The sequence below is a fragment of the Agelaius tricolor genome, unplaced genomic scaffold, assembly GCF_023055355.1.
Source record: "Agelaius tricolor isolate 1412-34295 unplaced genomic scaffold, bAgeTri1.0.p SCAF_10, whole genome shotgun sequence".
In the NCBI taxonomy this organism is placed as follows: Eukaryota; Metazoa; Chordata; class Aves; order Passeriformes; family Icteridae; genus Agelaius; species Agelaius tricolor.
The window spans coordinates 6,974,556-6,997,479 of NW_027269270.1; the positions used below are offsets into that span (position 1 = coordinate 6,974,556).

Sequence of the window (22,924 nt, forward strand, 5' to 3'; positions counted from 1 at the left end):
CTAGTAGAGATTTTTCTTCTCCCATAAACACTTAAGGTATGTATTCACATATAGCACTTAAAAAAATCCAGGATAAGAGTCCAGTAGTGTCAGTAGTATTACTTATCTATTAATCTACTGTCTGTCATAGAATATACATTGCAAAACTTTGTTTCTTCAGTGTTCATAACTCTTAGTTTTCTGCAACATTGCCTCCATACATCACTGAAAATTTGCTGATTTTTACTGACAAGGGCAGCAAACAGAGTTTTCCTATTTTGTTTATGATATGTGTATATGGGAACAGGATAGCCATCCTGAATTATTTAGTTTCTCAGTATATGGCATATTTTTGCAAACAGCAATCAGCACATGGCAACACAGGTTTGTTCAATAATGTATTGGTTTCTCTTGCATGTGCATAAAATGTCTTCCCTAAATATTATTCTGTCCAAGGGGAAAAACATGAGAGCTCAAAACCCAAAGTGCCTTACAGTGCAGACATAAATCCCTGTGGGCTTATTCCCTATTGTCTTCCTACCTGTGTCATCCTTCATCCTTTTGTAAAGTGGGTACACAGTACAATCAGGTCTGAAAAGCAGATGATTTATTCCTCTTTTCACAATGGTAAATGATGATACAAGATGCAGAACAGCAAGAAATTTGATCCTTGGTCCTCTGTAAGCCTCTTTTGTTTGCTCTGAAGTAGCAGCTGTACTTCAGGTCAGAGATTAAAGTGTATTGCAGCAGCTAGAGCAGTTGCCATAAAATGCTTTCATTTCCCAGTAGTCACTAAAGTGATCATCTATTACCAAGTTTTTATATTGTCCCTAGGAAATATCCAACATCTGAAACAAAGCAGCTGGCAAATACTGATCCTTTACTTTGGGAAAGTTGCAGATGCACATTATTTCCCACTTATAAATACAATCTGTGTTATTCTCTTCATTACGGGCAGAAGGTACTGTCTCCGAGCTGGTCACCACTAAATTTCTGAATGCATGAAATTCCCAATTAAGCCTAGATTTTCAAGAGTACTTGGTGCATCCAGAGCTCTCTTGGAAATACAGTGGTTTTTCAAGTGAGCTACTTTACATCTGACAGAAACAAACATAACAGGAGTAGCAATATCCAGTGAAGAGGAAAAACTAACTTGAACTTGCACAGTCCTTCACTTGTTTAATCTTCAGAGTGATTATTTTACCTGTTTGTATTCCATCCAGTAATATGATCATCTTAAATTACTGTGGAGTAGTTATTGAAAGTACTGCTTTGCAGAAAATGTTGTCATCTGAACATATCATGTACTATTTGTGAAGGTGGCAATGGTGTCTGAGCTGTTTATAACCTGTGGTCTTCACAATGCTGAGTCCTTGGCTGTTACCCAAGCTGCATCTGATTCCTTTTATTTGTGGTTTCTGCACACAGAAATATTTGCTTCCATATCCAGTAAAAATTGTGTGCCATTCACACACATCCTCCTTCTGCTGGCACTGTTGACAAATGTCCTTTGTGGAGGCTCCTCTCCTTCACAGGGTAAGTTCTTTTAGCTGGCTTCAAGTCTTTCTGATTTGGAAAGTAGTGTAGGAAAGGGAAAATAATTTATAAAAAAAAAGAAAAATACCAAAACAAAACAACTGTCTTACCTTGCATTAAATCCTTTCAAAATCCATAAAAAAGTGTTTTTCCTTTGCTTCTGCTTTGAACTGCACAAATCCAACAGTTTTTGGTTGGGACAATACACATCCAAGATCAAAAAAAGACAGATTCTTGCCAGACTGTTTCTGGGAATAAGTTTGAGTAATCATTCTCTATGAAATTAAGGTAAGGGGTTTTGATTCTAAAACATTATAACTGAGAGTTTTTCAGGAAATGCCTCATTTTTCACAAACTGCCTGGCACAGAGAGGGAAATCACATTACTGATTAAAGCCAGCAAATGTAATGAGAATCTAGTTTTCATAGAAATAATACAAGCTGTGAGGGCAGAATGAGAGAATAATATTTTTATTTGTGACTGTAGCTACACATTAATATATTAAATATTAATAAGGACTATAATAGTTATCATATTTCATATTTTTCTAGATTTTTGCCATATCACTCTAGTTAAAATAAATACCAATGAGCTGTATTAAAAGTAAATTGTAAATAAATGGAACAGCATATACCTTTTTCTTTGGAGTTACTTTACTTAAAAAGATTACTACTATTTCCACATGTTCCACTTTGATTTCTGCAAATAGTGTCATTAAAGAGTCAAAGACATAATCAATAAAGATATATGAATTGGCCTAGAAAACATGAAAGAGCTGATTTTACACAGAGAAGAGCAGAGCATTTTGCTGCCCAGCACATAAACACAACAGAGTGCCAGAAAAGGAGACTTGGAAACAGGAATCATAAACAGCCAATGGGTTTTTTTCACCCCTGGTGGTTTTTTTGGTGGTTTCTTGTTCTTACTTACTACTGAACTCTTGGCTGAAACTCTTCACTTGTGAAAAGGCAAAGAAAGGGCCTTGAGAAATGGCTTTGTTTGACTCAAGGTGAGATTTACCAGCAGCAGCCAGAACCTTGCACTAGCCTGAACTTATCATTTCACCTCTGCACAGATTCCCACCAGGGTTCAGCTGACAAACAGCTGCAAAGGAGCAGGAATTTATTGGATGCAAGGCAAGGTTTCTGCATCAGATGCAAATACCAAGTTGCAGGTGCAGGAAAAGCTTTGTATATGGACCTGCACTGTGCGACACATGCAGTTTTACAGTGATGCAGGTAAAGAGGGGTGGCCTTCCTGGCTGCTCTGTGTGCTGGCTGTACAAAGCCCTGTGGGCTGCATTTTCCTTTAGCTACAACACCCACATCTCGGTTCTGTTGTTCCTTACAATGGGGAACCCCACCTGATGTGCAAAGAAGCAAAAGCTGTCAAAACAGCAGTGAATGCTTGTGCTCTGAGCTGGACTGCACCCCCTTTGTCTTAAACATGGACAAGGCAACTTCATTAACAGAGCTGCAGTATTCGACAGCACCTTGGAACATGGAATCAGAGAATTTATTTGGGCTAGAAGAGACCTCCATGATTATTGAGTCCAAGTGTTTACTGCCAAGCCCACCACTAAACCTGTCCCTAAGGGCCACATCTACACATCTTTTAAATACCTTCAGGGATGGTGACTCCACCACTTCCCTGGGCAGTCTGTTCTGGTGCACAGGAAGAAAAACACACATTTCATCAATTATTTATTTTTCATTTCAATTTGTCTCCATCTCCTGCTATTTTATTTCTGTAACTGTGCTACGTTATTTTGTAAAGCACTTTAGGGATTAAGTGTCAGGAAAGACAAAAAGAGAAAAATATATATCTTGATTTAGAGATTTAGATTTTATAGAGAGAGATAATTATTATCATCACCTGTTACATTGTTCCAAAATTACTTCCAGAGCGCAAAGAATGAATTAGTTACAGGAAATTAGAGTCCATTAAATAGTCTTGTTCACAAAGTAATCAGTAACCAACAGCCATCCTGCAATTTAAAAGCCCATCTTCCTAATGGCCGATGTAGTGCTGGCTTCAGGTTAAAAGAGCACGTGTTCCTAGTTTGTCTGTCTCAGCAGAAGATGATGGTGTGTTTGCACTACACTGACACCACTCCTTATCTGCCTGCACTCCTGTACTTGGAGAAAATCACTAGCAGTGGAGATAAGCAGGTACCTGAACCCAGAGCTGACAGATTGTTGCCTTTTACAAGGTGAATCATATTTCTTAAAACACACAGCAGAGGAATTTTACCCTGTGAAAAGGGAAGAGACAGGTTTAGAGTTCTGTATCAGTGCTGGAAAGCTTAGAAGTTGCACTGACCAAAACTATAATTTTAGTGTGATTAATAGGAAATGTTTCCATGTTATTATAGGATCTTGTAAAATGAGAATCCAAATGTTCCAGTAAAATTAAATAAATTCATTTTCTTTCTTCTCTCACCTCCTTCACTCTCAGCAGTTGCCTCTTGAGGGACTCACCATGTTCAGTTGCTCTTTGGTCTGTGAGATGTATGTTTGCATGTATGTACATATATATGCAATTATAGATGCATATAGATAAATAAACCAGTTATAGACTGGCTATGGAATGACTGGACTGCAAGATTAAGTACAAGTATGCTGCAGCAAAGAAGAAGATTGTAGCATTGTGTGTCCTGTATGGGTTTATTGGAAAGTTGATTATTTTTTATAAGTTAAGAATTTGGTTTGACCCTCGGTTCCCCCCATGTTCTCCCTCATAATGGTTTGTTCCTTCCACCCGTTACCTGTCCATCATTGTAACCAACCCCCTTTCATTTCTAGAAATTTCTACATCAATCTTCCCTTACCTAACATATGATTTGTCCCCTGAGCCTTTTCCCTCCCCTGGGCCATTCCTATTGGCTCAGTTGTGTCCCTGGCTCCCCCCCTGGGCTTCGTTCATTGGTCCCTCGTGTCTCCTCCCGTTACACCCTCCCCTTTATCAGTGCCTCCCTAACGGTTTTCCCCTGACACCGTTACTGGCCCCGCCTGGCTCAATAAAGCGCCTTGGTACCCATACATGTGTCCACTCCTTCCTTCGTTCCTTCCTTCGCCTCAGTGCTACGCAGTCCTGCTCTCGCCTGTGTCACCATGCCACAGATGGAGCCACTACTCAGGGGTTCTCTCAGAGGACCTAGGAGTGGTGGGATTCGTGGTCTCCAGCGGTCACTCCGGGAGCGGCTAGCCAGCACCTGTCAGCTCCAGTGGCCGCAGGACGAGACTGCAGAAGATTCTTTCTGCCTAAAATAAGATGGACTCACTGCACAAGTTATGCTGTGTTTAGGGTAGTACTTAATGTGTTCATGTACCCATTGTTGACACCAGTGGAATGGCATGGCACTTATAATCATTAATTCTAGCTGTGGGATGGATAGAAAAGGTCACCACATTTGTCTCCAGGAGTCACTCTGAGTTCTTCAGAGATTGATAAGAGAATGCACACTGGTGATATCTATTTTGATACATCAGCTCTGAATATAGCGCAGAATGAAGGGTGGCTGGGAACTCAGCACTCTGGACATGCAAAAAAGAAAAATACCCTAGATCATTAAAATAAAAAACTGTGAAAAATTCAGCACCAATTACAATAAAATTAAAAGCAATAAGCGTATCAAAAAGTAGCGAGTTGAAAGCATTAAAAAAAGGTGCTATGACTGACTATACTGCATCTGCTGTTGAACAAGGATTAATCCCATTGCAGCTGTGAACAAGATAAAAATGAAACACCACCTTCCTTATGGATGGAGGAATAGACAATAGAGAGCCAATAAAAGGAAAATAAAAGTACACCTCTGTATAATGAATCTAAGCTCTACTGTGGCTATTTGTGCCAGAGTGTCAGTGTGGGGAGAAACCTGCACTGCTGAGCTGTATATTTTATTTCTCCCTATATCCTGTAGTTCCCACAGCTTGGATTTGCACCAGCAGTGACAAGGTGCAGCAGAAATCTCCATTTAGCTCTATTTTCTGACCAAACAGTGCTTTTACTCCAGCTGTGCGTTCTTTATCAGGATTTGGCCCTTTGTATAAAGGTGAATGCTTTTTTGGCTGTGATCCCAGTGGGGTGTTTGATAACTTTGTCAGAAGGAATCAAGAGAACATAATGACTAAACAAATAATGGGCTGTCAAGGAGACTTGAGTTACAGGAACTGAAAGATAGTCCAAAATGCTTTGCTCTTCAAAGAAACCAAGAAAAACTTTGTCTTAATTTGGCCTTCAGAACTTTGACATCAGCCTTTGCTTGTCTGCAAGCATCAACTCAAACATGGGAATTTCTATGGATAGTTAGTCCTCATGAGAGGTTCCTGGCAGGCTGCTTTCCCTCAGGTCAGTTGTGTACCATGTACAAAAACTACCACAACTGCTTTTTCACCTCCGTTCCTTTAAAAAGTCTTAGAGATTGTACTAGAAAATAATTCCTCGTTAGTTTTTTTTAGAATCAATTGAACAAGGAATTATGCCTCTTAAGGAAAATTAAAAATGCACAGAAAAGCTACATATTTCAATGGAGTTTCAATATATTTTTAGTACCTCTCCTGAAGCACACTCCAATCAGCAAATTTATCAATACTAAAGTCAATGGATATTTTTACAGAAATAATCCATATTTTTTGCTTTATAGGCAGATATACAGCACAGAGGCAAATAGAATAAAGTTAAATTCTCAATATATTTAGCCAACTTTTCCCTTTGAAGACCAGGAAAAAATCCCTCCAAGCCCTGGAAGCCTGGCTGTCACCTTCCTCAAGCCAGCCAGGATATGTTAGGGGAGGGCAGATGTGCTTGCCTTTGGAGAACTGGGAATGCTCTTTTGGAGCTGCAGCACCGCTTGGCTTAGACACAAAGCCTTGATGCTGTGGCAATGGGCAGCCAGAGGCTGAGAGAGCTGTTCAGTAAAGTGATTATTTGCCACTCACAGCAGTAATCTTATGAGGCCCAGCTTTGAGCTGATGGTTGGCCCAGTTGACCTCCAGAGGTTCCTTCTGTGACTTCAGAATGCTGAGTACTCTGGAAGAATTTCTGCATTCCCCAAAAGCTCTGCAACTGCACAATTGCACAAAGACTCCTCCAGGGCAAGGGGAAACAGGGATTTTGTTTGCCTGTCTTCGTGCTGTAGCCATGATCTCAGCCAGCCCGAGCCACTGACCCAGAGGCTGCCTTACCCACAGTATCCAACTCTACATGCCCATTGAGGCTGTCACAAAAATGCAGAGTTTTGCTTGCCCAGAGAAATGAGAAGACGCTGGTAACTGGGGCAGGTCTGTAGCCAGTTCACTGCTCTGCGATGGTGGATCCATCAGTCCCGTCTTCAGGGATGAAATTATGAAATATAAGAAGAATCCTTGGTTGGTGGCAACAGAACTTCCTTCAGCCAGAAAAATAATCCACTCCAAAATGAAGTTTTATCAGTTAAAAAAAGGAAACTTTATTTACAGAATATGTTTTGATCTTTTTTTTGAGGTATTTTCAGGCTTCGTACCTATGCTAGCTTTGGAACTTCAGCTGTGTTTATTTTAAAGAAAGCTGTCAGTGAATCTTTAAATGGTTCACCTTTTCACATCATTGGGTCTCCCCTATGGAAACTATATCCTCACTTTACATCATGATTCAACTCAGCTCAAAAAGCTAAAAATGCAAAGGCATGACACAGACATGTCTCCCATTTCTCATTCAACACAACAAACAAATGGAGAACAGGAACAACGTGTGGCACAAAGATTAAGAAGTTGAATTTCTGTTCAGGTCTTTTTCCTCACTACTTAAGGCAATAAATCATTTCAATTAGACATAATTAAAACAGTTTGCATTTGAAACGTGAATTAAAATTGAAATCAGTATTATCCAGTTTCCCCCTTGCACATTCATCTCAGCTATCAGGAGGATATTGCATTATCTATCTACTCTTGGCATAGATTAAGTCATAATTTTTTTTTTTTTCATATAATCTCTGGTTGTAATCAAGCACTGGTATATGGACTTTTATCATCAGTAGCACAGTTACACTGTCTTTTCCAAGTTCCTGTCCAGATACCTCTGGGCTTTAAATCCCTTATTGTCTTTTCTAATTTTCTCTTTTCATCTAAAATTAATTAGAGTACAGACTCTCTTGTCTTTTTGGTATTCCATTCAGCTTTCAGGGTGTTTTTGTTCTCCAGCTAAACAGCAGTTTTCAAAGATTTAATACACTGGCCTAATGTCTATGAGTGTGAATTCAACAAAAAGAATGCCACAATAGATGTGGGCCAAAAAATAAGTAAAGAGAAATAAAGAAATCTTTTGTAGCCTGTTATAAAAAAAGACAACATTATGATATTAGAGTGCAGAGCAGTGGACTGATTAATTAAGATAATAAAACCGATATAATTAAACATGACTTGGATTCTGTTTATTAGCCCTTCTGTTGTCAACTAAACCTTTCAAACCCTGTAAATAAGCAAGCTGAATGACAGGTGTAATTGGTATGCAGGGGATTCAGGTTACTTAATGTTGTAATTTTTTCCTGGTTTTCACTCTTTTAGAGCATCAGGTCCAATGCCTGGAATAAACACATTGATTTGGTTGTATTGTCAGTGGGTCACTAATCAGAGAAATCATTGATTAGACAGTAATCTGTCAATTAAGTCTGACATTGTCTCTGGTACCTTGGCAATGGGGGGGCTGCATTCTTTAAACTGAGACATTGACCTTGCTGTTTTCACTGTCTGGAGACTGAAATGAGGGTTTACAGTAAAGACAATGCTCTTATCCTTCATTTTATTCCCTTGTCATTTTGGGGTTTGTTTTTTTATTTGGTTTGTTGGTTGGTTTTTGGTTTTTTCCCTGGGTGGGTTGTTTGGTTGGGTTTTTTCCTCAGCTCAGATCTGATTGTCATGTGTTTTTCTGCATTTCTCTCTTTTTAAAATGAACACGTGCTGTTCTTGCATATAGGTGACATTTTGACAGGATGTTAAAGCACTTTAACAATTTCCTCCCCACCATTTCCTGAAAACTGATTTTCGGGATTCATTAATTCAAATGACGAAGTAACAGTTTGTAAAACTTCATTTTGGGGGGGGAGTCATCCTGATTGCTTGTTGAAGAACTCAGGGCCTCACTCGCTGGCAAGTCTGATTGTGTGTCAATATTTCAGAGCTCCTCCAGCCCATGGGCTCAGCTCATGCACTGTGTACCAGCAGCATTCATGGAGAAAGGGAAGTAAAATGTGATGTTAATCTCCCTGGATACTTCCAGAATGAGTAATTCTTCCAATCTAGCAATAAGACACAATGTTAGCCTTGAAATTAGACACTTGGGCTCCAGTTCATCATTAATCAGAAAGGCACTTGAGCATGTCTATACCTTTAGGCATGTGCTTAAGTGTTTTGCTGCAGTGGGGCAGGCTAAAGTAAATGCTGAAATGATTTGTTGAGCTTGTGTTCCAACATGTTGTTGTTAGCATTTGTGTAGAGCAGCAGGAATGCACGTTGTTTTCTACAGGAGACTGAAGGCAGTTATCAGACTCTCATCTCAATGAATTAAATCAACATCACTTGGAATTAGTTCAGTTACATGAAGCTGTCAGAGCTGTCTTAAGAAAAGATCCATTGCACTCTGTGATCCAGGGGAAGTCTGTGACACCCTATCAACTCAGAAGAAACAAGATTTCACTTTGTACCACAGGATGCTCATCACCACTCATTCTCAGAGTGTGTATGCATTTCAGATCTATTTTCAGTTGCTTTATTTATATCTTAGAAACACAAATGGAAAAAAGAATCAAGTAGCAAGATTTCAGAAGGCATTTACTTTTACCTTGGAACAAAGCTGTTGATAAGAGAAAATGAAAATCAACACTTGAGTACTATTTTTATTTTTCCTGTCTCATAGGTTTGCATGATATATAACATAGTGGTACCTCATTATATACTGAGGGACCTGAAACCCAAAGGTAGAATATGGAGTTAAACTGGTATTTAAGGTGATATTTCAGGAGGTTTAGTCTTTTTTTCCCTCCCTTTTTCTGTCTTAAAAAATTTTCCCATTAAAAAAGCCTAAGAATTGAAAAAAAAATTTTGGAAAAGAAGAAAATTCGGAGGTGTGTAGAAAATATACTCAGCTGCATAGACCAGTGCTTAACTTAGAAAATCTTCTGATATTAGTAGAGTGAGAATTTAATAAAATAGTACTTATCTCCTAAGAAGCCTGTAGAAACATTAATCAGGCTGTGTGAAGGGTGTTCCCACTTGGTTAGTTCTCAGTCTGCAGGTTTTCCCTGTGAAAAGGGAATGACTGGGAGAACGGGAGATGGCTGTTTCTGTGCAGAGCAGTTCAGCACAGGGGGGTCCTGCCAAAGGCTTTGGGCTGGGGCAGGAGATGAGGGAGTCACAGGAGGACAGTGTGTCCTCAGGCAGCCAAGTGTGCCCTGATTACAGAGAGAGGAGCCCTAGTTCTTTGTTAATGACACCAGGCTGTGGAGGCAATGACTTCAGGCTGCTCTGGGCAGCTCGCTTTCAGATAGAGAGCTAGGCAGATCCACCTTGACTGTCTGATAGATTTGGCTCCTGTGACAACTGATGTACATGCTGAAGTAGGGCTGATTTTCCACACCAGAAAATAAACTAAGTCAGTACAGGATTATTGCTTAAGTTCAGGGAATTTGCTGCAATTTATTAAAATACAGGGCAGAATCTTGGCACCTATTCGGTTCCTTCACTGCTCTTTGTTATTGATGGAAATCTGTCTATACAGAGCTAAATATTTGTATTCAAAAGGAATATGTATGCTTGTTCATTATTGTGAAAAAAAAAAAAATTGTCACTTTCCTTAAAACACCCACACCTTTTGTTTTTCTCCTTTTCTTTTCTGTTTTCTCTCCACTTCTCCCAGCCAGCATACTATTGAAATTGTTTACAGCACTGACACCAGAACACTGATCTGATGGAGAGCTCTGAAGTGCTTTGGTACACATTTCTCCAGTGGGGAAAAAGCTGTATCCAACATATTGTGCTTACTTAACCTCCCTTTGAGCAGCTGTCCCTCAATGGAAAGCCATCAGATTTCTGTTCTTCCTCTTCAATGAGATGTTAGTGGCCTTCACAGCATTTCTATCTCCCACAATGAGTATCTGATAGTAGAAATGTAACACATTCAGCACTATCAATTTCAAACACAATACACAAGAGTAATAGATGTTAAAAATTGCCTTGGCCACACAGTATATTGTTAAAAAAATAGATTTCTTAGAGCAAACTCTGGGTTTAAAGGAAAGGTGACATTGTTAACGAATGTTGTCAGAGTGATAAAGTGATAGATGCCTGGCCATTCCTCTCCATGGGCCTTCCTCAACAGAGGCTGTATGAAAGAAAAGGATTTGTCAAGGAAAACTGGATGGAAAACTAAGGTTTTATGACATTTATTGTCCTTTCCTCAGCTCCTGACTGCTATAGTAGAATATCTAAATATTTGTATAACTTCATATTTTGTTTAATTTTGAAGGTGATAGTGATGAAAGGTAGAAGCACACCTTGGAAAGCTCCTTCTCAAATTCATTTCACCTATATTGCCCTGTCTCTGTCAGTGAAATGAGAAAAATTAAACCACATATTTAGGAGGGCTGTATTACCTAAGGCAACTGCATATAGAAAAATAAAATAGAGATTAAAAAAAAAATCAGTTCCCCCCCAGTTCCTTCCTTTCTGGAAGGAAACAAAGTTTTCATGCAAAAAGATGTTTCCAGAAAGCAGTGTTTACCATGGAGTAGTTTAAAGAAGTCATTATCTTAACGCACACCTTATATCAAATCCTGGCTATGAGATAACTGATAATAATACAATGGGGAAATTAAAAAGTGTTTTATTCTGTGCACTTTTATGCAAATATTTGCCTTCCTGCATAGAGCTTTGAGAACAGAACATGACAAAAATCACCATCCATCACTCAAAGAAACCCAGCTAGCCCTTCCCTGAGTCACCCTTCTTGTAGCAGTGCTGGGACTCGCTGTACGTCTGTCTGGCTACTTTTGACCAAGGTCCCTTTTAAAAAAGATAAGCCAAGAAACCCCAATCATTCTCTTGGGTTGTACAAGCTCTCAGAGATCTGCTCTCAAATATAAGAATATATTGATGAAGGCAATAGTTCCATACCATTTTCCCCTGTACTGTGATTACGGTAAAATGACAGGAGAAATGTTATTTGCAGAAATATGCAAACTAGGAACACTCATCTGTAATATTCACTGGCAAATACCCACTTATTTGCTACATGCAGTCATCTTGATATCATTGGCTCTTCCAATTCATGAGCCAAAACACTTAAAATTCCAATTGACAGGTCTTTGTCATTATTATTCATTATGCTTTGTTAGAGCCATTTAATCATGTGCAGGCCCTACAAAGGATTTCTTCCTCTTTCTCTTTTAAACAAACATGCTTTTGAAGGTAAGCTTGCATAGCAAATAACTGATCCGATAGAAATAATTACAGACAGCAACAGGGAAAAAATTCTAATCTGCTGGGAATTGTTCTGTGCTTTCCTTGTCCTGCAGCACCATTTTACCAGAAAGTGTTCTGAATAATTTAGGGCTGCTAATATGATTGCAGTGTCTTCCCATGTTCATCACAACTGCTTGAGGTCAGTGTCCTGTCTGGTTATATTTGATGCTCCAGGAAAAAGAGGAAGCTCTAAAACTGAAGGCAGCTTATCAACTAGAAAGATTCCAGCTGGATTTTGTAGGTCACTTAAGGTGGACAGCAGGAAGCAACAAATACTCAAGTGATATTCAGAAACATGATAGATTCAGAGGTTTATTTCAGCAAAAACTCAAAATGAGAAAACTGATTATTATACTGCTCCTTCCCATGTTTCATGTTAGCGGACAATGAACTGTTGCTTAAGACAATAAAGAACATGAGGTACACTGAGTTAGAAAGCCAGCTTCTCCTCACTAACAAATTAGCACTGTGCAGCCAGGGATAGGCTGAACTAGGACCTTTCAGGTCTTTTCCTCCTTCAAAGAGAGTTTAAAATGAAAAAAATCACACCACCTGTGCTTTGTTGCTGTCCTTTAATGAGGGCTCTAATTATCAGCAGGTGAGTGCAATCACTGCTAACCCTGGCCTGGGTTATTTCAGAGGTTTCTGGGCACACGGTAGTTTTTGGAGCCCCAGTTCTGGCTGGTGCCTATGCTGCATCTCTGGTGGGTTTCTGGGGTAGAAATCTGGTTGTGAGGGGGTGCTGGGACCTGTTTAAAATGGGGTAAAAAGCCTTGAGCTCTAATGTGAGAGGGGGATGCTAAAAAAATTAAAATAATAATAATAATTTTAAAATGTACTGTGATGACTAAGGCTTGAGAAGAATCTGTAATACAGGTTTCCTCCCTTTCTTTTCTTTCCTCATAGGCTGTGGAGGGCTCTGTAACACAGCAGGGAGCTGTGTCCCACAGAGAGAAGCCCAACCAAAGCAAGAGAAAATGAAGAGCAAGTGGCTGCAGAGAGGTACTGCTGTGTTCTTATCCTCATCCCGAACCACTGCACCACTTGGGGAGGGAGAGGAGACAGAAATGAGGGAGTGGAATGGAGCTTGGAAAGACAGGAATGGGGGGAAGTGTTGTATATCTTCTGTTTCATTTTTCTGCTGTCCAACTCTATCTTAATTGTCAATAAGTGAAACTAATTTTCTTTAAATTGAATGTGTTTACCCCTGATGGTAGCTAATAGCCAAACTTACTATTATTCTCATGAGCTTTTGTTAATCCTGTTGTTCCTGGGGAAGGAGGAGTGAGAGATAGGCTGCAGGGGGGTCTGGCAGCCAGCCAAGGTCAACCAGCCCCAGACAGAAATCAGTCAATTCAAAACTCTGTGCTTCAGAGATACCTTTGCATTCTTTGGCTCTTGTTCATTGCATTCATTGTCCAGACTGAAAAGTCAGAGAGGCCTATGTTTGCTATTCCTGGTTTCTGTAGATAAGAACCAATGGATTTAATGCCACTTAGCTAAAGACAAGTGAGAATGTTGGAGGAAGTTTCACAAAGTGAGTCCCCTCTAACCTTCAGGATGTTTGTAGGATAATTTTTGTTGCTTGGACCAGTTATGACTGAAGAAAAGCATGGGATAAAACTTGTCCCTGCTGCATTCACCTGCATGCTGGGAAAAGCTCTCATGCAGAGTGAGATCCAAGTGAATGTGATAACTTCTCTCTTAGATGTTGTAGGCTGTATGTAAACCAACCAAACAAAAATTGGAACATGCTATTTAATAATGGCCTCGAGTGAATGATGTGCTGACAGGAGTTAGAGCTGTAAATGTAGTTAGAGACTGTCTAGAAGGGAATGAATGATATTTCATGTGCCATGATGTGTTCAGAGATAGCAACTGGTCCTGAGTCCTGGATGTTGGTATCTTGGAGCTGTACAAGAGTGAAATGCAAATCTTCCTTGTCTTTCTAGACTTATCCCTACAGGTTGATATGTGTAATGTTGGAGATGTGGAGAAAAAAAGCTTCCTTTTATATTGCTGGGATTTCTTATAAGGACTTCTCTGACTACAAATTACTTTGGTGTTGGTTTTTTATTTGATAGAATGATCCAGAATGTTGTAGTAGGGACTTCAAGTCATCCAAAACATCAAGAGATCTTCAAATATTAAGTAGCAATATTTCTAACACATTCTTGCAGATAAATTAATCCACACTGTGCCTAATCTTCACAGGTTTTTTGCCTTTAGGGTTTTTTCTTTCGTGACATCTATATATTAAAAAAGGCAGTTTGAGCTATGAATCCAAAGCCCTAGAAGGAGAGGTGCAGGAGATGGGTATGGTCCTAACAACAAAACCTGAACCTAAGAAAGATGCTGCAATGCACAATTTAACACTGCCATCAAATGGCCAAATATATTTCTTGTTCTGCAGTGGCACTTGAGCTGCCTCTTATAAGCACTTCTTACTCCAAACAGCCCAGCTGAGTCACACAAACTTAAAGGAAAACAACAGTGGCTTTCTGTTTTCATGTTGTGATGGAATATAGGCCTGCCTCTGCAGCCTGCTTTGGTGGGAGGGTCCAGCCTTAGGAGGTACTTTCACAGAAGTACTCTTACACTGGGCTATGAACACTGGGGGAGGGAGAGTCATCTCTGACAGACCTCACAGGCCAGGGGAAACCTGCTTGATGGCTGTGATCAAGCTTCTGATTGATAGTATTCACTTGGGAAGAGGTTTCAATAAACTAATGCATTAGAAGTACATCTTTCTTTGGTCTTTTTACTTCTGTAAGTCATGTGGAATTAACATGAACTCCTTCGGTTTATGCAGGTCTATATATTTCTTTTATTGCATACAATGAGCCTTAACAACCCCTCAATATTGTTGTTAATTCAAATTCACTGTAAAAAGCAGTCTTTGAACTTCTTGTGCATGATTTGATCATTTGATCTCATGCATTCTCCATCCTCTGTAACATTTATAACGATCTTATAGTCTTCAACTAAAATTGTATTTAATATTGAAATTCCCCACTTAAATTTCAAACACAGTATTTCTTGCTGCTTTAACTCAGTTCTGAAGGGCCTCTTCCTGGGCAGATGCTCTCACAATCACAATTCCTTTTTTATCTAGCCTTGGAGAATTCTTTCACACAAAATTCATATGAATATGGTGCAGATATAGACTTTCTTCACTGCGTTTCTCCAGCTGCTTTAGAGAAGTCTTTCCTGGTCTTTACTTTCGATAAGGCTGAGAGAAAAAAACCCACCTGTTCCAGATCTGTCTGCCTTATGGATTTTATCAAAGACCTAATGGTTCATATTCAGCTAAACTGAGTACTCCCATCTTTTTAAATGCAACTCTTTATGCCCAGGAAACAGGCTTAGTTTTTTTTTGTTGTTGTTGTTGTTGTGTTTTTTTGTTTGCCTTTGGTTTTTTGTTTTGCTGGTTTTGTTTGGTTGGGGGTTTAGGGTTTCTTTGTAATTGCTGTGTTCCATATTCTATTCCACCCTCTTACCAGACTGAAAGAAGTGGGCATCTGCCCAATGTTTGATGTTACCTAATGCATTTGTACTCTTAGTTTTATATCTGCTATTGTAGCATCTGATCTCCTAGTTGTTTTCAGCTAGTGTCCAAGCTGTGAAGGACTTGTATTGAACATCTGTTAGACATTTCTGTGTTTGGACATCTTTGTGTGGTTGTGCACCATGCTGGTTTTGGTCTGAGCTCCTTTTCTCTGCAGTAGCTGCCATGGGGCTGTGATTTGGATTTGTGCAGGGAATAGAGTGGGTAACACAGGGATGTTTTGGTTATTGCTGTGCAAGGTTTGCAGAGTCAAAGCCTTTCCTGCTTTCCCCCCTGCTGGCCACTGAGGAGGCTGCACAAGATACACACACAGCTGGGACAGCTGACCAAAGGGATTTTCCATACTGGGTGGTAACAGCTCAGCCCTTGGAGCTGGAGGATGCTGGAGGGATGACCATCTTCCCAGCAACCACTAAATTTTCTCTAAAGTGCATTATGGTACACACAATTTGTATTTTAAGCTATAGCTAGCTTCATGGATCTAGATCCTTCAGTACTTTGTAGTGTTAATGTCACAGGTCAAAATGCTGCCTGTAAAGGTGCATGCCTTAAAATGAATCCAGTTGTCAGGACGATGAAACAACTGTCTTGTGCATTTAGTCCATAATGAAGTTCCTTATTTACTGTAAGTTAGGAGTATTACTGACCTCTTTCTTCCAGTTGTTTTTCAGTGCTAGTTTCACTAAAGATGCACTTTGGTTTGGTGCCCCAACTTAGCTTTACACTTCTGATTTAAATTTTTATAAAAAAGAAAAATAATGCTCAAGTATATTTTCCTGCACTCTCTAATTGAAAGAGAATCCAAATTTCATGTAGAAGTTGGTGGCATTTCCTCAGGTTTTTAAGAAATCACGTCAGCCTACTTTAGCTGCTATATATCTTTAGCTCCTGAGGTTTTAAGTCATCACCTTGTGCGCTGCGCTCAGCTCATGAGAAACAAAATTAATTAGCTTTGTCCATCTTTGTCCTTGTCATCTATTTATGAAAATGATGGCAGGTCCTCTGAGGAGCTGGAAAAGTGTAGATTAATCTGTGGGCTGAGACTGCCCAATACATTATAGTTCTGTCTTTAAGTTCTCTCTACTCCTGATTTACAATGATAAAACAAACCAAAAGTCACAGGAAAATCTTCCTAATATTCCATAAAGGAGTGGTTAACTGGTTTTATCTTTATGATTTATATGCTGTTGAGGAAGTAACCTTTCCCTGCACATCCAGAATTTCTCCTCTGCCTGCACCATCGTGCCCTTTGTTCAAATAGTGACTGTTCAAGTAATTCATTTTTACTTTCCACTCTTCTGGCTACTGATAAGTGAAATGATCTTCAGGAATAATTACAACAAATAGTCCTGTCTTGCTCAAATTAGGTAAAACATGCCATGTCTTTAAAGCTGCAATAGGCAAATCCCATAAATATATAAAGGTCTCTGAAAGGCTGCTATATAGAAGTCAAAGGGGCTGGGAAAGGCAGAGCAATGCAGCCATTGCTCTATTCTGTCGGTGGGAAGGGGAGCATATCCTCAGCTAGTTCAGGGCAGCCTAATTCCATCAAAATCAATAGTGCTGCTCCCTTCTTGTGTTACCCAAGCACCTTTTATTTCCCCTTCTGCTTGATGCACTTCAGTCGGACTTCTTCCCAGGCTATGGATGTGAGAAAAGAGACACTCTCCTTGCCCTGATGGAGTGGAGCCCTTCCCTGAGGGCTCAAGTGTCTTTCAGGAGCTGGACCTTCAAACCCAAACACCGCAGCACCTGAGCCCAGCCTCAGCACCCAGGGGGCTCATTTGTTGATAATGCTGCCCCATCGATTCAGTGGTGTTACAGGAGCTGAATGAGGCCCATTATGCCTTACTCAAGTGACAGAAGAAACTGCAGCTATAACTCAGATTTCCCTGAGCCATTCCAGCTACTTAACTGCCTTGGCTTCCAGACACGTGTTTTCCTGCTCTCCCAGGGCCTTGGAGTCGAGCAGCACAGAAAGGTGCAAGGCTGTTTTCTCCAGAAATGAGAACTACAGCTTGGATCTCTAATCTGTATGTGGGAGTACATATTACATATCCAAGCACAGAGAAACATAACAGAGCACCCATGAGAGCCGAGAATGGCTTCAGAAAACAATCTATAAATCTCTGGTGTTATCTTTCTGACAGCCTCCTAATCTCTGCAGGTTGTTGTTAAGAGCTGCATTAAACTAGCCTGTCATTGATCCCAGCTCTCACTGCTTCTCCAAGAGATGCACTTCCTGTGATCAATTAGGAAAAGAGACAACAGCTTCTTAAAAGCATCTTTACAACAGGACCTTGCAATAACATATCTTCCCAAAATGTGCCTCTCTGACATTTACATCATACTTTGTCAAAGTGCAGCCAGCATCTGCACCAAGGATGTTATTCAGTCTTCTGAAAGAAGTGAAAACCAAAGGTTCCTCATGTTGAATCATCATTTTTGCCTCCAATTTCACCCCAAGTAAAAACACTTAAGTTCAAAAAGTGATTGCAATTTCTTACTATTTATTTAATTTTGAGTCAGGTTTAGATTAGCTCTGGATTGTAACTACCTTACTCTCAATGCCTTCTTAGGGGGAAACAGGCTGTGAACCTGCATCCTTGTTAAAACTTTGAGAAGTATCCTGCTTACTGCCCCAATGTGGCACAGAAACTTAGTACTGATAAGAAAACTACTTAAAAAAAAAAAAGTATATTACTATTAGCAATAAGGGCTTGGCATTGGATTTCTACTATAGAAATTGTGTTTCTCCTGACTTGTGCACTAGGTGGAAAACATAAAGGTCATTTTTACCCCTATTCTAGCCAAGGTCAAGTCCCATTGTGTTGATGAACTTAAATTAATTTAATGTAATTATCTTTAGGAGGTTACTGTCCAAGTATTAGAAGGTGATTGGGTCCCTGGTTTCTGTAAAGCCTGAATGTAGGGTAGACAAAAGCATGTAGAGAAGGACAAGTAATGCTGTATCCTGATATGGTGGCTTTTATACTGGGCTATTTAATTCCATAATAACTTGTGTCATGCATATCAACACTGGGCTTTCCTGTGCCACTCTTCATGCAAGTATTTTTAAAATGTTTTTAGGCTTAAAATTAAGAAAAGATTGGCCTTTCAACTACTGTGCTTTTGTAGTACTTGGAGCAGTCTGTCACCTCAACAAGGGAAGAGAGGGGAAGATAATTATCTTTTGAATTTAGAATACATATTCTCTGTATTTTCTGGACTACAGCAAGATGGAGTAGCACAAATGCTGCTGGACTGGTTTTCCATTTCGCATCTTTGTAGCCACTGACAAAGGAAGCTAATTGTGTGTCTTGGCCTTCAGGAATTCTAAGATGAGATGTTGTAAAATCGCAGCAAAGGATGGCTCTGTTTCTGTGTGCACTTGCAACACTCCGTGTAATTAGCAGGCTGAGCAGGAGAGCTGAATTTAGCTCTCTAGCTCTTAAATGGAGTTACTTTCATTTGTTTACTGAGTGTCTCTACCCACTAAAGGCTAATGAACTGGTAATGGATCTGTCAGAAAAGGGATAAGACAAATACCTCTAAATGTTGCTATTGTAGCCTAAGAATGTGGCTATTATTGCTCCTCTAACTCATGATCTTCATAAGAGGGAAGGTGGTGGGAGGTTTGGTATTCAATGGGTGTAAGGAAGCACAAACATAATTTATGAACTGATGGAGTGGAAGGGAGGAGAGGAACAACCCTCAGGAAACAATAAAATAAGCAAGCATGTTCTTCCTGCATATTTCAGTGATGGCTTTCTCATCTACATCCCCCTGCTCCTGTGTAAAGTATATTAATCTTCCCAATTTTTATTTGTGCTAGAGAAAACCTTAAGAAGTGAAGCACTGCTTAAAGTTCATCAGCTGTAAGAAAGGGCCAGTCAGGTTATCACCTTCAGGTGTGATGGGGAAATGCAGTGGTCAGAGTAATGCCCAAATAATAAATTCAGGCTGATTTTAAAAGCCAGACATTTTTCTCTGAAGAACATGAAGAAAGCACATGGTCACCACTTGCCTGAAAATTGCACTTACTACGTTTTGTAGCGTCAAGCATTTTTTTTGTGAACTAAAATTCCAGTCTTCTAAATCTGCATTACTCAGTTTGGCCCAAAATATTCTCTGAATGCAGACAGCTAAGAAAGCTCTGGGCAGGCTGCCTTTGCAGTTGAGTAGATGTAATATTAAGTGCAATTACTGAGACATCAAAGCTTTTTTGCATAAGATTGCTATGCTAGTGCAAGCAGACCAATGTTTATGCATTGAGTAAACAGCACTAGTAATGCTTTAACAATAAAATGAAATAATTTCTGCCTTTAAGAAATAATAATTAAATGTCATAACATTCAGATATTGGAAGGGTTCTTCTGTCTGATTTTTAACACCTCTGACTTCTGGAAGCAAAATATGTACATATGTCAAACTTTTTTATGTAGTACAGTTTCAGGGGTTTGGGGCTTTTTCCTCCTATAGTCTGTTGTCTCTCCTACATTGTTACATAGTTTAATTTTTTGTCTTCAGTCTCCTCTGGTGGTATAATTCTGAACTTGTTAAAGTTTTATGAGAGGACTGTGTTTATGACCCATGTTACATTTTATCTGCGTTATTTCATCCTTCTGCATAAGGAGGTTGGGACAGGTTCAGACTGTACCTTATGTCAGAGTTTGACTCTGGACAAGTGTGGAGGAAGCAGAAGAGACTCCTGACTCTCAGCTCAGACCTTTCCCTAGAATCAGAATTCTTTCTTTGCTCTTACCTAGCAAAAGCAGTTTGAATTTTGAAATGATTCATGGCTACAGGAATAGATTGGTTCCACCACTGCTGCTGTTTGCTGAAGCAAGGGCACAGAGTTTCACCATCTTTAATTCTTTATTCCTCTCCAAGAAGAGATATTTTTGCTGACCATCTGAAGATAGTTTTCAGTTCCTTACCTATGTTCAGGGTAATAGATAATATAGTTATGGGATGTAGATTAGCACAACAGTTTTTAGGGGTAAGGACAATTGCAGCCTAAATTTTTGCAAATAAGGAGTAAATAACCTAATCAATTTTTAGCTGTGGCATGGCCATTAGAAAAATTTCAAACAAAGATTTAATGACTCAAAAAGAGGTAGACTTACCTTCCTTCTGGGGAGGCTGGGGGAGCCCAACATGCCAAAGAAAATTTCTGTTGAAATCAAGCTATTGGAAGGAGAGTCACTCCTGAAGAACATATGATTGAAGGAAAAAAAAAATGGTATTTCTACTTTCTCAGAAAACACCAATATACCCTATGTAGCTATGATTGCTCTCCATCTAAATATGTGCCCTGAGTGATTAACAATCAGGATGGTATCTAGGTGCTGTTGTGAAAACAAAATGTATTTTAGTTCCTCAGCAGACTGTCATGACTCATTCAAAACTTAGTCCAGTATTTTCTGTAACAACTTTGTAGCATTTCTTAAAAGTTATTTTAGCAATAGTCCTTTCTGAAGCCCTTGTTATTTTAACATCATAGGTGTAGGTTTGACAGGAATTAAGTGGCATTACACATCCCTGTGAGGTGTCTCCCAAACACTGAGTGCTCTGGCCCTGGCACAGTGAGGTGTGTAACCCCCAGCTTGTGAGAAGTGTTCTAACACAGCTCCTTGCCAGCACTGACACAGCACTGCACACGTCTTGGTCAAGGCATTTTGTGCCTCCATTCCGTTCTCCTACAGGACTGTGGCACCTCTGGGCTCTTGGGGACCACACTGTCACCTTCTCCTGGGCTCCTGCTTGCACACTGTCCCTATAGCAGCCAAACATAGCTGCTAATTTGGAGAGGCAAAGTTAGGAAATATTAATACCTTTGACAGTTTGCTCCTTTTGGAAAACCACCTTACTTTCATTGTGCCCTGCTTTTCATTTCTTCCCTTCTGCCATCTGTTTCTGTTGAAAACAAGGTGGATGCTGTGATGAGTCAAATGCAATCCATGCACTGGTTGGACAGACAATGATAGCAGACTCCCACCCCAAATTTGACTTGGAATGCTGTGATCAGTCATAGCCTTAACCTGACCTTCACCAAATCTTCCATTCCTCTGAAAGTAATATAGGAAAATTTCCTGCAGTATGGAAAAATTGTCTTTACAGTATGTGACTTTTTTTGTTCAGATTTTAGTAATACATTGTTCTGTGTTTATAAAGGATCCAAGCTGTCTAAAAGTAGAAATGTCTAGTTTTTGTTGAAGAGTGTATACTGTAAAAGACTAATGTGCCTTATTAGATCAGTATAGATGCCCAGACAGATGCTGTCTCTACAGTAACATGGAACTTGTCAATAGATGTCACTCTTTTTTGTAGACACTGCTTGTAAAATTAAAAATTACACTGCAGTAATACATTTAATTTTACATGCATGCAAATTCCTTGTTAGACTATTTAGCATATTTAGCTTATATGTCTTATTTAACATACATTACATTTTAAAATAAGTGAAATTATATATACAGTATAGACGTTTATAACTCAAATGATTTCCAGAGTAACATCATTAAACAGGGACATATCCAACCTGTCTTGCAATAGCTTTGCAAAATCATTACTGTCACTTCATAAGGACTTGTTGAAGAACTTGTTAAAGCATCATAAAAAATGGAAAATAAAGTTCTTCTTTCTGGAGATTTCCTCACAGTTTTGCATTTTGAGGTTTTTATTTTTTATCATAAAACAGGCTGTTGTTTTCATAGCATGTTTTGGAGTTTAGTAAATAGCAGATTCTTACCACTAGGTTTACATGAAGAATTTCCAGAGAGAATTGCTGGTAGCACAAGAAAATGCTGTCTTTCCAGTGACAGCTGTATTTACTTTGTACCTCACCAAACAGCCTGGGATTGATGTGTCAGGGTGTGTTCGTGTCAGAGATCGCTCTGGAAGGGACTGGCAGCATGTCTGCTCCTGTGCTTGTGTAATTCCAATAAAATTCATATTGCTGTTCAGGTCAGGCAGGTTACAGCCACAGCTCAGAATGATTCTGCTCATAAATTTACCTCTGTTCCTCCTACCCACATCTTGGTTTCAGAATCCCTCAATCTCAGCCCATAAAACTTGGATGGCTGCAGAACTTCAGGGGTATTCAGCAGAACTGCAGAAGTTGGGTACCCATTGACAACCTGCATTGTGTTACAAGCAAGCTGCAGGCTTCCTTTGCTTGTGTGACTTCATTTTGTAAACCACAGTTTAGGTTGTGGCTATTATGCATGCACAATTCTTTCAGTGAGGACTGGAGAATAATTGAAATTGTGTAATGTTTTAAATACTTTGTTTGAAAGTGAGAGCATATATGGAGTTTTAATAGTTTCTGTCCTCAAAATTCATT

The 22,924-nt window shown here is 39.5% G+C and overlaps 1 long non-coding RNA gene across 1 annotated transcript in view; it reads right to left on the bottom strand.

Annotated features, from left to right (window-relative positions):
* The window catches only part of LOC139593542 (uncharacterized), a 55,262-nt gene extending 34,358 nt beyond the window's left edge, over positions 1 to 20,904 (bottom strand). The window contains exon 1 of the long non-coding RNA XR_011680337.1: positions 20,706 to 20,904. This is a non-coding gene — a long non-coding RNA (uncharacterized lncRNA). The remainder of the gene's footprint in view (positions 1 to 20,705) is intronic.
* Between the last annotated feature and the right edge of the window lie 2,020 nt (positions 20,905 to 22,924).